Raw genomic sequence first — 12,178 nt, forward strand, 5'->3', positions numbered from 1 at the left:
CAGCAGAAATACAAGCAATAACAAGAGAATGTTATGAACAATTATAAGCCAATAAAATGGGCAACCTGGAAGAAATGGACAAATTTCTAGAAACATATAAACTACCAAAACTGAAACAGGAAGAAATAGAAAATTTGAACAGACCCATAGCCAGTAAAGAAATTGAATTAGTAATAAAAAATCTCCCAAAAAAAACAAACATCCAGGGCCAGATGGCTTTCCAGGAGAATTCTACCAAGCATTTAAGGAAGAGTTAACACCTATTCTCTTGAAGCTGTTCCAAAAAATAGAAATGGAAGGAAAACTTCCAAACTCTTTCTATGAAGCCAGGATTACCTGGATTCCAAAACCAGACAAAGACCCTACTAAAAAGGAGAACTATAGACCGATTTCCCTGATGAACATGGATGCAAAAATCCTCAGAAAGATATTAGCCAGCCGGATCCAACAATACATTAAAAAAATTATTCACCACGTCCAAATGGGATTTATACCTGGGAGGCAGGGCTGGTTCAATATTCGCAAAATAATCAATGTGATTCATCACATCAATAACAGAAAGGACAAGAACCACATGATCCTCTCAATAGATGCAGAGAAAGCATATGACAAAATACAGCATCCCTTCTTGATAAAAACCCTCAAGAAAGTAGGGATAGAAGGATCATACCTCAAGATAATAAAAGCCATATATGAAAGACACAATGCTAATATCATCCTCAATGGGGAAATACTAAGAGCTTTCCCCCCAAGGTCAGGAACAAGACAGGGATGTCCACTCTTGCCACTGTTATTCAACATAGTATTGGAAGTCTTAGCCTCAGCAATCAGACAATACAAAGAAATAAAAGGCATCCAAATAGGCCAGGAGGAGGTCAAACTTTCATTCTTTGCAGATGACATGATACTCTATATGGAAAGCCAAAAGATTCCACCAAAAAACTGCTAGAACTGATCCATGAATTCAGCAAAGTGGCAGGATATAAAATCAATGCACCGAAATCGGTTGCATTCCTATACACCAACAATGAGGCACCAGAAAGAGAAACCAATGAATCAATCCCATTTATAATTGCACCAAAACCCATAAAATACCTAGGAATAAATCTAACCAAAGAGGTGAAAAATCTGTACAATGAAAACTATAGAAAGCTTATGAAAGAAATCGAAGAATACACCAAAAAAATGGAAAAGTATCCCATGTTCCTGGATAGGAAGAACAAATATTGTTAAAATGTCAATACTACCCAAAGCAATCTACATAGTCAATGCAATCCCTATCAAATTAACACCAGCATTCTTCACAGAGCTAGGACAAACCATCCTAAAATTTAGTATGGAACCAGAAAAGACCCCAATAGCGAAAGCAATCTTGAAAAAGAAAACCAAAGCAAAAAGCATCACAATCCCAGACTTCAGGCTGTATTACAAAGCTGTAATCCTCAAGACAGTATGGTACTGGCACAAGAACAGACACTCAGATCAATGGAACACAATAGAGAACTCAGAAATGGGCCCACAAATGTATGGCCAACTAATCTTTACAATGCAGGAAAGAATATCCAATGGAATAAAGACAGTCTCTTCAGCAAGTGGTGCTGGGAAAACTGGACAGCGACATGCAGAAGAATGAACCTGGACCACTTTCTTCCACCATACACAAAAATAAACTCAAAATGGATGAAAGACCTAAATGTAAGACAGGAAGTGATCAAAATTCTTGAGGAGAAAGCAGGCAAAAACCTCTTTGACCTTAGCCGCAGCAACTTCTTACTCAACATGTCTCCGGAGGCTAGGGAAAGAAAAGCAAAAATGAACTATTGGGACCTCATCAAAATAAAAAGCTTCTGCACAGTGAAAAAAACAATCAGCAAAACTAAAAGGCAACCGATGGAATGGGAGAGGATATTTGCAAACGACATATCAGATAAAGGGTTAGTATCTAAAATCTATAAAGAACTTATCAAACTCAACACCCAAAAAACAAATAATCCAGTGAAGAAATGGGCAAAAGACATGAATAGACACCTCTCCAAAGAAGACATCCAGATGGCCAACTGACACATGAAAGAATGCTCCACATCACTCATCCTCAGGGAAATACAAATCAAAACCCCAATGAGATACCACCTCACCCCTGTCAGAATGGCTAACATGAACAACTCAGGCAACAACAGATGTTGGCAAGGATGCGGAGAAAGAGGATCTCTTTTGCACTGTTGGTGGCAATGCAAGCTGGGGCAGCCACTCTGGAAAACAGTATGGAGGTTCCTCAAAAAACTAAAAATAGAACTACCCTACGACCCAGCAATTGCACTACCAGGCATTTATCCAAGGGATACAGGTGTGCTGTTTCAAGGGACACGTGAACCCCCATGTTTATAGCAGCACTATTGACAATAGCCAAAGTGTGGAAAGAGCCAAAATGTCTGTCGATGGATGAATGGATAAAGAAGATGTGGTATATATATATGATATATATCATATATATATATGGTGTGTATATATATATGGTGTATATGTATGTATATGGTATGGTGTATACATATATATCACATATATATGGTGTAAATATATCATATATATATGGTGAATATATATATGGTGTATATGTATGTATATGGTATGGTGTATACATATATATCACATATATATGGTGTATATATATATATATGGTGTATATGTATGTATATACACCATATATATATGAGATATAGATATAAAGATATAGATGTAATGGAGTATTGCTCAGCAATAAAAAATAATGAAATTGTGCCATTTGCAATTATGTGGATGGAACTAGAACTAGATGGTATTATGCTAAGGAAAATTAGAGAAAGACAAATATCATATTTCTTCATTCATATGAGCACTTTAAGAGACAAAACAGATGAACACAAGGGAAGGGAAGCAAAAATAATATAAAAACAGGGAGGGGGACAAACCATAAGAGACTCTTGAATATGGAGAGCAAACAGAGGGCTACTGGAGGGGTTGTGGGAGGGGGGATGGGCTAAATGGGTACGGGGCATTAAGGAATCTACTCCTGAAATCATTATGGCACTATATGCTAACTAACTTTCACGTGAATTTTAAAAAAATCATAATAATACATAAAATATCCATGCGGAAGTGGTTTTGATTCTGAGCTATATAACAAGATTGTTACCCATAAGACAAAATGTCTGGCCCTAAAACTAGAGAGGGTAATATTGAAGAAGCTAAAGGTACCTAGCCATGAGAAGAGCCACTGATTGACCTGTCCATTGAGTGGGCAATATGGGACCCATCTTGGACCTCCTGGGACATGCTTTTTTTGACGGGATCTTCCCTGAGTTACAATACCCTAGACTATTAATTTCTTTCTAATGCCAGCCAACCAGTGTAACTGCTGATTCATACCCTACAAGAATGGCAGGAAAAAGTTCCCACACAGTTTTCCATGACACTTGGTCATCGTTCTCTCTCTGACTTGTTCTTGCACGAGTCTTTGCAATCTGGTGTCCTTTGATTATTCTGTAAATTATGGGATGGAGTCTATATTCCGGCTTTAAAACTCTCTTTGAGCATTCTGCAATTTTGAGCAACTGATTGTAAAAGTTAGTTCACATAGTGCTCTTTGTTTACTTTAAAACACAAAGGCACCACCTATTCAGTACTGATGGTCACATGGGTGCCAGGGAGGAGAATTATAAACTGCAATAAGGCTACAACCTTATGGTGTGGTGCTACCAACACCATGTTGTCATCTGACCCAACAGTTGGGGTCATTCTGCTCTACAGGAACATCAGGCGCAATATTCATGTTAGAAACAAATAGCTAACAGTTTGCCCTGTTACCTCTGCTTGGCGTATTCTTGGCCCACCTGCCTGGAACAGCCTCAATCTACCTTCAAGGTAACTGTCAGGGACCTCCTTCTCCCAAAACATAGCTACTGGGAACATCTATGAGCGGTACCTTCAAGCCTGTGTTACCCACCACCACTGGCCATGTTATGTGCACATGATCCCATGTCTCTCTGTCCCTTTTCTTGGGGAGCTCAGGGGAATTGGAGGGAGCAATGCTTATTTTTCATTCCCCTGCATGAACTCCTGGCTAATCTACTAGGATATGGACCCCCCTCCATATAGCACATGCAGCTAGAATGCAACTCCTCTAGGGAAGCAGGCCATGGCTGGCTGATAGAGAAATGTCTGAGGGTTGTGAATCAGCCACTGTCTGATCAGGAGAGAGAAAACACATAGTAATTTGAACCGGGAACACGTTAATACAAAGAATTATTATCCATAACAGGGATGCCTCGTAAGAAGTAATGAGAGACTGGCCAGCAAGAAGTAAAGAGAACCTTAAAAAAAGAGGGATAGAGGAAGATAAGGGGTGGCCACTACCCTGGAGGTGAGATAGATCGCTCAAGGAAGGCCCTCTCTTGCCTCAACTCCTCCAACCTCGCTGGAAAGGGTACAGCCATGAACTGCTCATTGGCAAAGAAGTCACTGTGGTGCCACACCGACAGGACTTACTGGAAATGTACCTTCTAGAACTGGAACCATGTGCCAGTGGGCTCTAAAGCACTAATCACTAAATTATTTGAACCCTGTGGATAAAAATATAGGAAATATCACTGCGTGAATAAGAATGGGAAGAAATTTAGATTTCTGTAGGTTGGCTATGTTAGTTTCAAGAGGGCAATTGCTTGCTATAAAGTACTTCTGCAAAGTGGGGAAAAGGTGCTTCTTCCTCTGGGTGGACTTCAGCCCTGATCCGTTCCCACAGCAGATACTCTTGCACAGTAAACACCCTACACAGCCTGACGCAGCAGGTGTGAGTCCATGAATAGATGGAACTATGCCCCAAAGGTGATAGGATTCAGGAAAGGACAGACTGGCCTGCCTGACTGAAAACCCGGGTTCTAGACTCAAGTTTCTAACCAGTAGTTGTGTGATTTCAGGCAAATCACTTACCTGCTCTGGGCTTTCATTTCTCACTTATAAAAGTTCAGACACTGCAAGGTCAAAAATCCTATTACTGTAATGTATATGTAAAAGAAGCAGTATCTACCTTTCTATTCAAAAACAAACCAGATTTCCAATACCTGCAACAAACTCCAGAGTAGCATTGCAATCAGCACGGTGCCCCTCGCCATTGACATATTCTGGGGAGGCTGTGATCAGATCCACCCATAACAGCTCTTCTAGCTACTGGAACTCTCTTTCTTTGTATACAGTACACATCATGATATAACTCCTACTCTTCCTTTCAGTTTCAACGATGACTTTGGTTGCTCCAGTAAGAGCCTCCAGATGGAGTGAGGTCCCCCTCGTCTGGGTTCCTGCAGTGGACTGTGCAGGAGTATTGTCCCTTCCTCCACCACCAGATGGTAAGTTATTTCGGAGAACGACTCTGATTCCTGCCCGCTCTGCTGTGCCCAGCACAGTGCTCACTGCTGGACCAATGAAGATCTAAATCCAGTTTCTGACAAGAATAGTTTAGTAGTTAGGACAGTGGGCTCTGATGTCAGATGGGTCAGATTTTATTTTAATGTTCATTTGTTTGTTTGTTTGTTTAGAGGGAGCATGCATGAGCACGAGCAGGGGAGGGGCACAGAGGGAAAGAAAGAGAGAATCCCAAGCAAGCTCTGTGCTGACAGTGCAGGGCCCAAGGTGGGGCTCCATCTCACAAACCGAACCGTGAGCTCAGGACCTGAGCTGAAATCAAGAGTCGGATGCTTAGGTAACTGAGCCACCCAGGCACCTCAGGTGGGTTAGATTTAAACTCTGGCTTTTCCATTTACTGTCTGGGAAGCTATCTGAGTCACACAACCTAGCTGGGCTTTAAGATTTTGTTCGTTTGGTTTTTTGTTTTGTTTGTGGGGTTTTGTTCTTTGTTTTTGTTTTTCCCCCGGTTGTATTGAGACATAACTGACACCTAACATTGTATTGGCTTAAGGTGTATAACACGATTCAAGATATTTGTATGTTGTAAAATGATTACCACTTGAAGTTTGCATAACCTTTTTTTTTTTAATTTTCTTTTCAACGTTTTTTATTTATTTTTGGGACAGAGAGAGACAGAGCATGAACGGGGGAGGGGCAGAGAGAGAGGGAGACACAGAATCGGAAACAGGCTCCAGGCTCCGAGCCATCAGCCCAGAGCCCGACGCGGGGCTCGAACTCACGGACCGCGAGATCGTGACCTGGCTGAAGTCGGACGCTTAACCGACTGCGCCACCCAGGCGCCCCTAAGTTTGCATAACCTTAATACCTCATACTGTGACAGATTTTTTTCTTGTGCTGACAACTTGTGAGATTGACTCTCTTAGCGACTTTCAAATGTACCAGAGAGAAATGGTGGTGATAGTCACCATGCTGTACATCGTCAGAATCTATTCATCTTATAAGTGGAAGTTTATACCTTTTTTCCCACCCATCTCCCCACCCCTTACCTCTGGAAGGTTATCTGTTCTGGAAGCCACCAATCTGTTCTCTGTGAATTTGATTTTTTTTTTTTTTTTTTTAGATTCCACATCTAGGTGATGAGATGATATAGAATTTGTCCTTCTCTGTCTGATACTTCCATTAGGCTTTAAATTTTTTTCATCTTAAAAAAAATACAATTATTTGGTTTGTTATGAAGGTTTGATATGAAGGTTTCATGGAAAGTATATAAAATTGCTCCACACATGGTAAACCTTTAATAACTATTAGCCATGCTTATTATAACCAAGCTTCAATTCTGTTTATGCAATATTTGTGCAGAGGGAAGAAGGGGGAGCGTAAAAATGTGACTTGCCCCAGGCCCTGTACAACTTTGAAGAAGACCCTGAAGCAGTTTAGAAATTCAAAGCCTTTCCCATAAATTTTATAAATCTTGGGGAGCTCACACAAGCTCACTCTGACGGCTGATCATCTAAAACAGTGGTCATCTTTAGAACTGTTTACGTGTTAGGAAGAAGTCACAGGTGTAACAGACCTTGCTGTTCTATAAGGAAAAGCTGTTCTCAGAAGGCAACTACAGTCTTATTGTGCAGTCGTCAAAGTTACTATTTTCGTTCTGCTGATTTTTCTTATCATGCTATTAATATAAATTCATCACCAATCCTTTGGAAAATACTAAATAAAATCGTCTCATAACACTACCACCTCTGAGTGTATTTTCTTTTTTTTTTTTAAAGAGTTACTTTTATTTATTTTTGAGAGAGAGATTTGAGCAGGGGAGGGGCAGAGAGACTCTTAAGCAGGCTCCACACAAGGGTTCGATCAGACAACCATGAGATCCTGACCATAAGATCACGACCTGAGCTGAAATCAAGAGTCAAACACTTACCCAACTGAGCCACCCAGGCTCCCCATCTTCCAGTTACTTTTTAAAGCATGTATTATACGTATGAGTCTGTACGTGTGTTTAAAAGCCCTAAGTAAATCTTTATTGTTAATTTTTCCCCCAGCTGGGGGAGGGGTGATAGGGAAAGAGGGGCAAGCATCAGCCTAAAATGACTGAGACATGACCGTTGCTTTCTCCCTCTGGAGACGAAACCGTACGAAGCATCTGAACAGCGCTGAACCCTAATGACACGTCCCTCCTGCCTGCAAACCTCATGTTAGCACCTGTCACTCAGCCTGCTCCAGAATTTCCTCCTCCCAGTCACTTGTGCCAGAAAACTGGAAGTCGTTCTTGGTTCCTCCTTCTTCCTCACTCATTACCTCTCTTCACCAAATTCATCGGTCTGTTCTGTATTTCTAATGCACTTTTTCAGACCGGAACCCCTCTCTCCATCTCTCCTGCCACAAAGTGAAACCGACCACCAGTTTCTCGTGGCTGGCCCAGCCCAGCGGCCAGCTCTCCGGCCATCTGTCTCCACTCGTGCCCCACTGCAATCTGTCCCCCAACCCACCACCAAACTGAACTTTTAAAAAAGCTGAACACTTTTTAAAAATCTTTAAAAAAGATTTCAAAACATTTCAAAATGGAAAGCTAAATTGAGCATCCCCTTCCTCTGTTTAACACTCTCTGCTGAGTCAATATCCTCAGGGAGCCATTAAAAGTGCCTTAAAGCACTGGACCCACAACGTCCAGCCTCTGTCACCTTCTCCCACTCTCTTTCCTGCTGTCCCTCCAAAGTCAGCCTGTTCTAGTTCATTGAGCACCATTCTCTCTTCTACCTCCACGTCCTGGACCATGTTCTCCCTGCTGCCTGGAAACCCTTCTGGGGATCAGGTTGCTCAAGAGTCCATGAGCTTAATGAACTCTCTTAGACCTGTCTTTTCTTTGCAGACCTCCAGTGCTTTGGAGGACACTTCTGCTGCTTGAGTGGCCACATCGAACAGAAGGTCAGTGGGGTTCTCTTCCCTCTCTGGCTATTTTCCTTATGAGTATATGGAAGTGACAATACCACTTCATGGGGTTTTTGCGTGAACTAAGTACACATAAAGCATGTCACTTGCAGATAAGTTGCATAGCCCAGAGGAAGGCCTCAGTAATACCAGCTGTGTTATTCTTACTGCTGAATAATGTGTTGAGATGGCCTGAAGGCCTTACTGCAGTGGTCTTTAGCAATTGTCTGAAATGTGGAGGCTCCATTCCCTAGGGCAATCCTAAGAAGTCTGAATTTTAGAAAATTGTGGTTATGCCTTGTTCCAAAAACTCAAGGACAGGTGGACATGGCGGGGGGGGGGGGGGGTGGCCAGGAGATGGGGAGAAAGAGAGGATCACAGGTCCAGACCCTGAGGTGGGGACTCTGTGTCACCATCTTTATATTCAAGGATGTTCCCTCACCTGAGATTATTTAGTGAATGCATGTAAAGTATTGCCAGATCCCCCAACAAGGGAGGTAAAATTGGAAAAATAAAGAAGCAGTTAGCTTGGTAGTTAGATGCAATGGTAAGTTTTGAGAATGCCTATGGTGAGGCAACTCTGGAGACACCACTCTGTGAACACAAAGTCTTTAAAGCCTGGGGAGCGACCATTCTCCCTGGGCCTCTGATCTAGGAGACTGGTGGAAGATGAAGAAGAAGCTTTGTCCTCATGTGCCACATGGTTTACTCAAGCTGTCCTCTGCTGTGCGGGGTGGGGTGGGACAACCTTTCCAGAGATGACGATGCTGGAAATTTAAGGCAGGCCTCAGGTAGCTCCCTGGTAGTTCCCTGGAGGCTTTCAATGCCTCTGGGCCTTGTCAAGAGGTCTGTCCCAATCTGATTTGCAGAAGGATGTATTTTGATAGAAGGCAGCTAGCTGTTCATATGTTCACCTTTGAACATATTCTAAGTTTCTTTTACACTGAGGCCAGTTCTGAGGAATGAGATGGAGAGACTGAGGGGGAGAGAGGCAGAGACAGCCCCAGATCAGGACATGCAGCCTGATGAGGGTCCCAACTGGCATAAGACTTCTGGAAGGAAGTGCCCTGACATCCTCCAGTTGATCACGATAAGAACACTGGCTGAACCCACCTCTGATCAAGGCATCACTGAGACTACAGACACCAGGAAGTGTTTGGAAGGAGGAGGGCAGTTCTTCATCTACAGGGGCACAGAGCTATGGCTTTTCGGGAAAGAAAGGTAGAATTCTACCCATTGGACCCTCTGATTGTAAGGGCACTTAGCTGTCTTATTTTTGCAGTGTAATATTTAATCGAGGGAATCTGTAACTTCAGCACAAAGCAACAACTATTTATTGAGCACATACTACATGCAAATTTCTGTATAGCCCTCGGGACAAAAAATGAATAAGACACAGATGTTTTTAGTGCTTTGCATACTTCATAAGTGTAAGCCCTGGTTGTCCCCTTTCACTAATTAGTTGGTTCAACAGATATTTATTGAGTTCATTCATTCTTTTATTTATTCAGTGTGTCTGTTAGGTACCAGGCAGTGACCCGCAGGAGAAAATAGGATCTTAATCTATACCTATTTATAATCTTACTGTAATACAGTGGAACACAAACAGTAATAGTTTGGAGACTGGTGTTGGATCATTCAGGAGCCATGCAGGATATTTTGATGAGTTAATTCTCAGGGATTGCGGGCGACCTGAAGGCGTTAAACACATTCCCAATCCTGGGCAACTAACCCCCTTTGTGTCTGGATTAACATGTCTGCTTACTTGAGCCGATACATAGGAGATGCCACCAGCAGAGCGTGATGGTCTGCCTCCTAACCCCTCAAGTGGGTAGAGCTCCGGAGAGATCAGAGTCTGAAGCAGTCTTTGATGGAAAGGGGTCTTCTGGGAGATCGCATCCCCTTTGCCTTCTCGAGATGCGCGAACCCGCTTCCTGGGAAGCCGTACGCCTCTCCACCGGAACCAGAACCCACGTCTACTCTGACCAATGAAGGAAGATGAGCTGTGACGTGTCGTATGGTTTAACCTGTTTCCAGTTGGACCGGAAGCGCCAGTCAGCCAGACCACGGGTTTTGACAGAATGAGCTCTCGTCACCGCAAGTGTCAGTAGAGGCGCTGCCTTGTGGCTGCGCAAGGACAAGAGACAGCTAGGGAGATGACAACGTGCTCTTCCCTTGGCAGTCGGTCTTCATGGGTGAGGGCTCATGAGCCCTGATGCAGTCTGTGGGACCCAGGGGCAACTGCTGGATGGGAAGAGAGTCAGAGGCTAGAGCACAGAGCTGCCTGCCCAGGCCCCGGCCTGCCTGACTCGATAGCCTCCTTTTCCCCTTGGTCTCTCAGGGAGATGATGAGCATGGCTAAATTCCCTGAAGCCAGACTGATGCTCATCTTTCCTTTGTGCTATTCATCCAGCCATCAAACTCCGTGTCCCTCAACTCATTGAGTGGGGTACTCCTTCAAATATTTATTTTCAGGCTTTTCAAGCCAGGCAAGTGCCATCTCGCTTTCCCAAACCATGACCACTTCTCGGGTTAATTGTAAGAATGACAGGACTCATTCCTTAGGCAATGGCTTTTACTAACTCCCCAGGAAAAAAATGTACCACCCGGACACATCTACATAACCACATGACCTCGTACTTAAGAAACAGTCGCAAGTGCTGCAAAGCAGGACAAGATGCTGGCGATAGCTAGCATTTATACAGGGCCTTATCATCGAGGAAGCGCTTTCGTATCCATAAATTTCATGTGAGCCGTACAAAAACTGTGTGTGGCAGATGGTTTAGATTATTATTCCCATGTCCATGCCCCTTTGATATGTGACTTTGCAGCTCCTCCCATCAAGGTGGGGAGTCTGTTTCCTGCTGCTTTGTCTTTGGGCTCATCTCTGGTGTCTTGTTTTGGCCAATAGAATATGGCAGAATAGAAACTCTGCCAACTCCACATGCATTAGCCTGCTCAGGCTGTCTTAACAAAATACCATGGCCTGGGTGGCTTCAACAACAGAAATTTATTTTCTCACCCTTCTGGAGAATTGAAGTCCATGATCAAGGTGCCATCAGGGTTGGTTTCTGGTGAGATCTCACCTCCTGGCTTGCAAATGGCTGCCTTCTCACTGTGTCCCCATGTGGCCTTTCCTCTGTGCTCCTGTGAAGAGAGGAAGATCTCTGGTATCTTTGCTGCTTCTTATAAGGATAGCAGTCCTCTCAGAGGAAGACCCTTGCCTCACGAACTCACTCAACCTTTATGGCTTCCTTATAGGTCCTATCTCCAAATATAGCTGCACTGGGGATTTAGGGCCTCAACATATGAATTTAGGGGAATGTGATTTAGTCCATAGCACCAGGACTACACCACAAGGGGCCCTGTGAGCTTGACCCTCTCTCAGGCCCTGTTGCCAACTTGAAATTAGTCTGGGATAGCCCATTGGAAGAGACACGTGACATGGAACAGAGATAAGCCGTCTCCCTGAGGCCACCCGAAACCAGCCCGCCACCAGCCAACCTGGCCACTAACTGTAGATGCAGGAGGGACCCTGGATGAGACCAGAACCACCCAATGAGCCCAGTCCCAAGTGGTGACCTACAACTGTGTGCAAACTAATTGGCAGTTGTTTTAAGCTACTCAGTTTGAGAGTGGTGTGTTAAGCAGCAAAAGCTTACCGATTTGGCAGGTGTCACTTTTGTCCCCAGTTTGTTGAAGAGAAATGGAGTTTCAAGGAAAGTGACACTCAAGGTTTTACGGCTAGTAAGTCCTAGAGAATAATAGAATCTTCTGAATTCAAATCCTATGTTTTCTCCATGTCCTCTGATTCTACTCCAGGAAGGAGGGACTGAGTCTGGAAACA

The 12,178-nt window shown here is 43.4% G+C and overlaps 1 long non-coding RNA gene across 2 annotated transcripts in view; it reads right to left on the reverse strand.

Annotated features, from left to right (window-relative positions):
* Positions 1 to 11,409, reverse strand: part of LOC125159078 (uncharacterized) — a 52,975-nt gene extending 41,566 nt beyond the window's left edge. Inside the window, exon 1 of one of the 2 annotated variants that reach the window (XR_007149686.1) lies at positions 11,354 to 11,409. This is a non-coding gene — a long non-coding RNA (uncharacterized LOC125159078). Of the gene's footprint in view, positions 1 to 10,096; positions 10,573 to 11,353 lie in introns of those variants that run through there. The other variant, XR_007149683.1, reaches the window with a different exon arrangement.
* Between the last annotated feature and the right edge of the window lie 769 nt (positions 11,410 to 12,178).

The sequence above is a fragment of the Prionailurus viverrinus genome, chromosome A2 (genome assembly GCF_022837055.1).
Source record: "Prionailurus viverrinus isolate Anna chromosome A2, UM_Priviv_1.0, whole genome shotgun sequence".
NCBI lineage: Eukaryota > Metazoa > Chordata > Mammalia > Carnivora > Felidae > Prionailurus > Prionailurus viverrinus.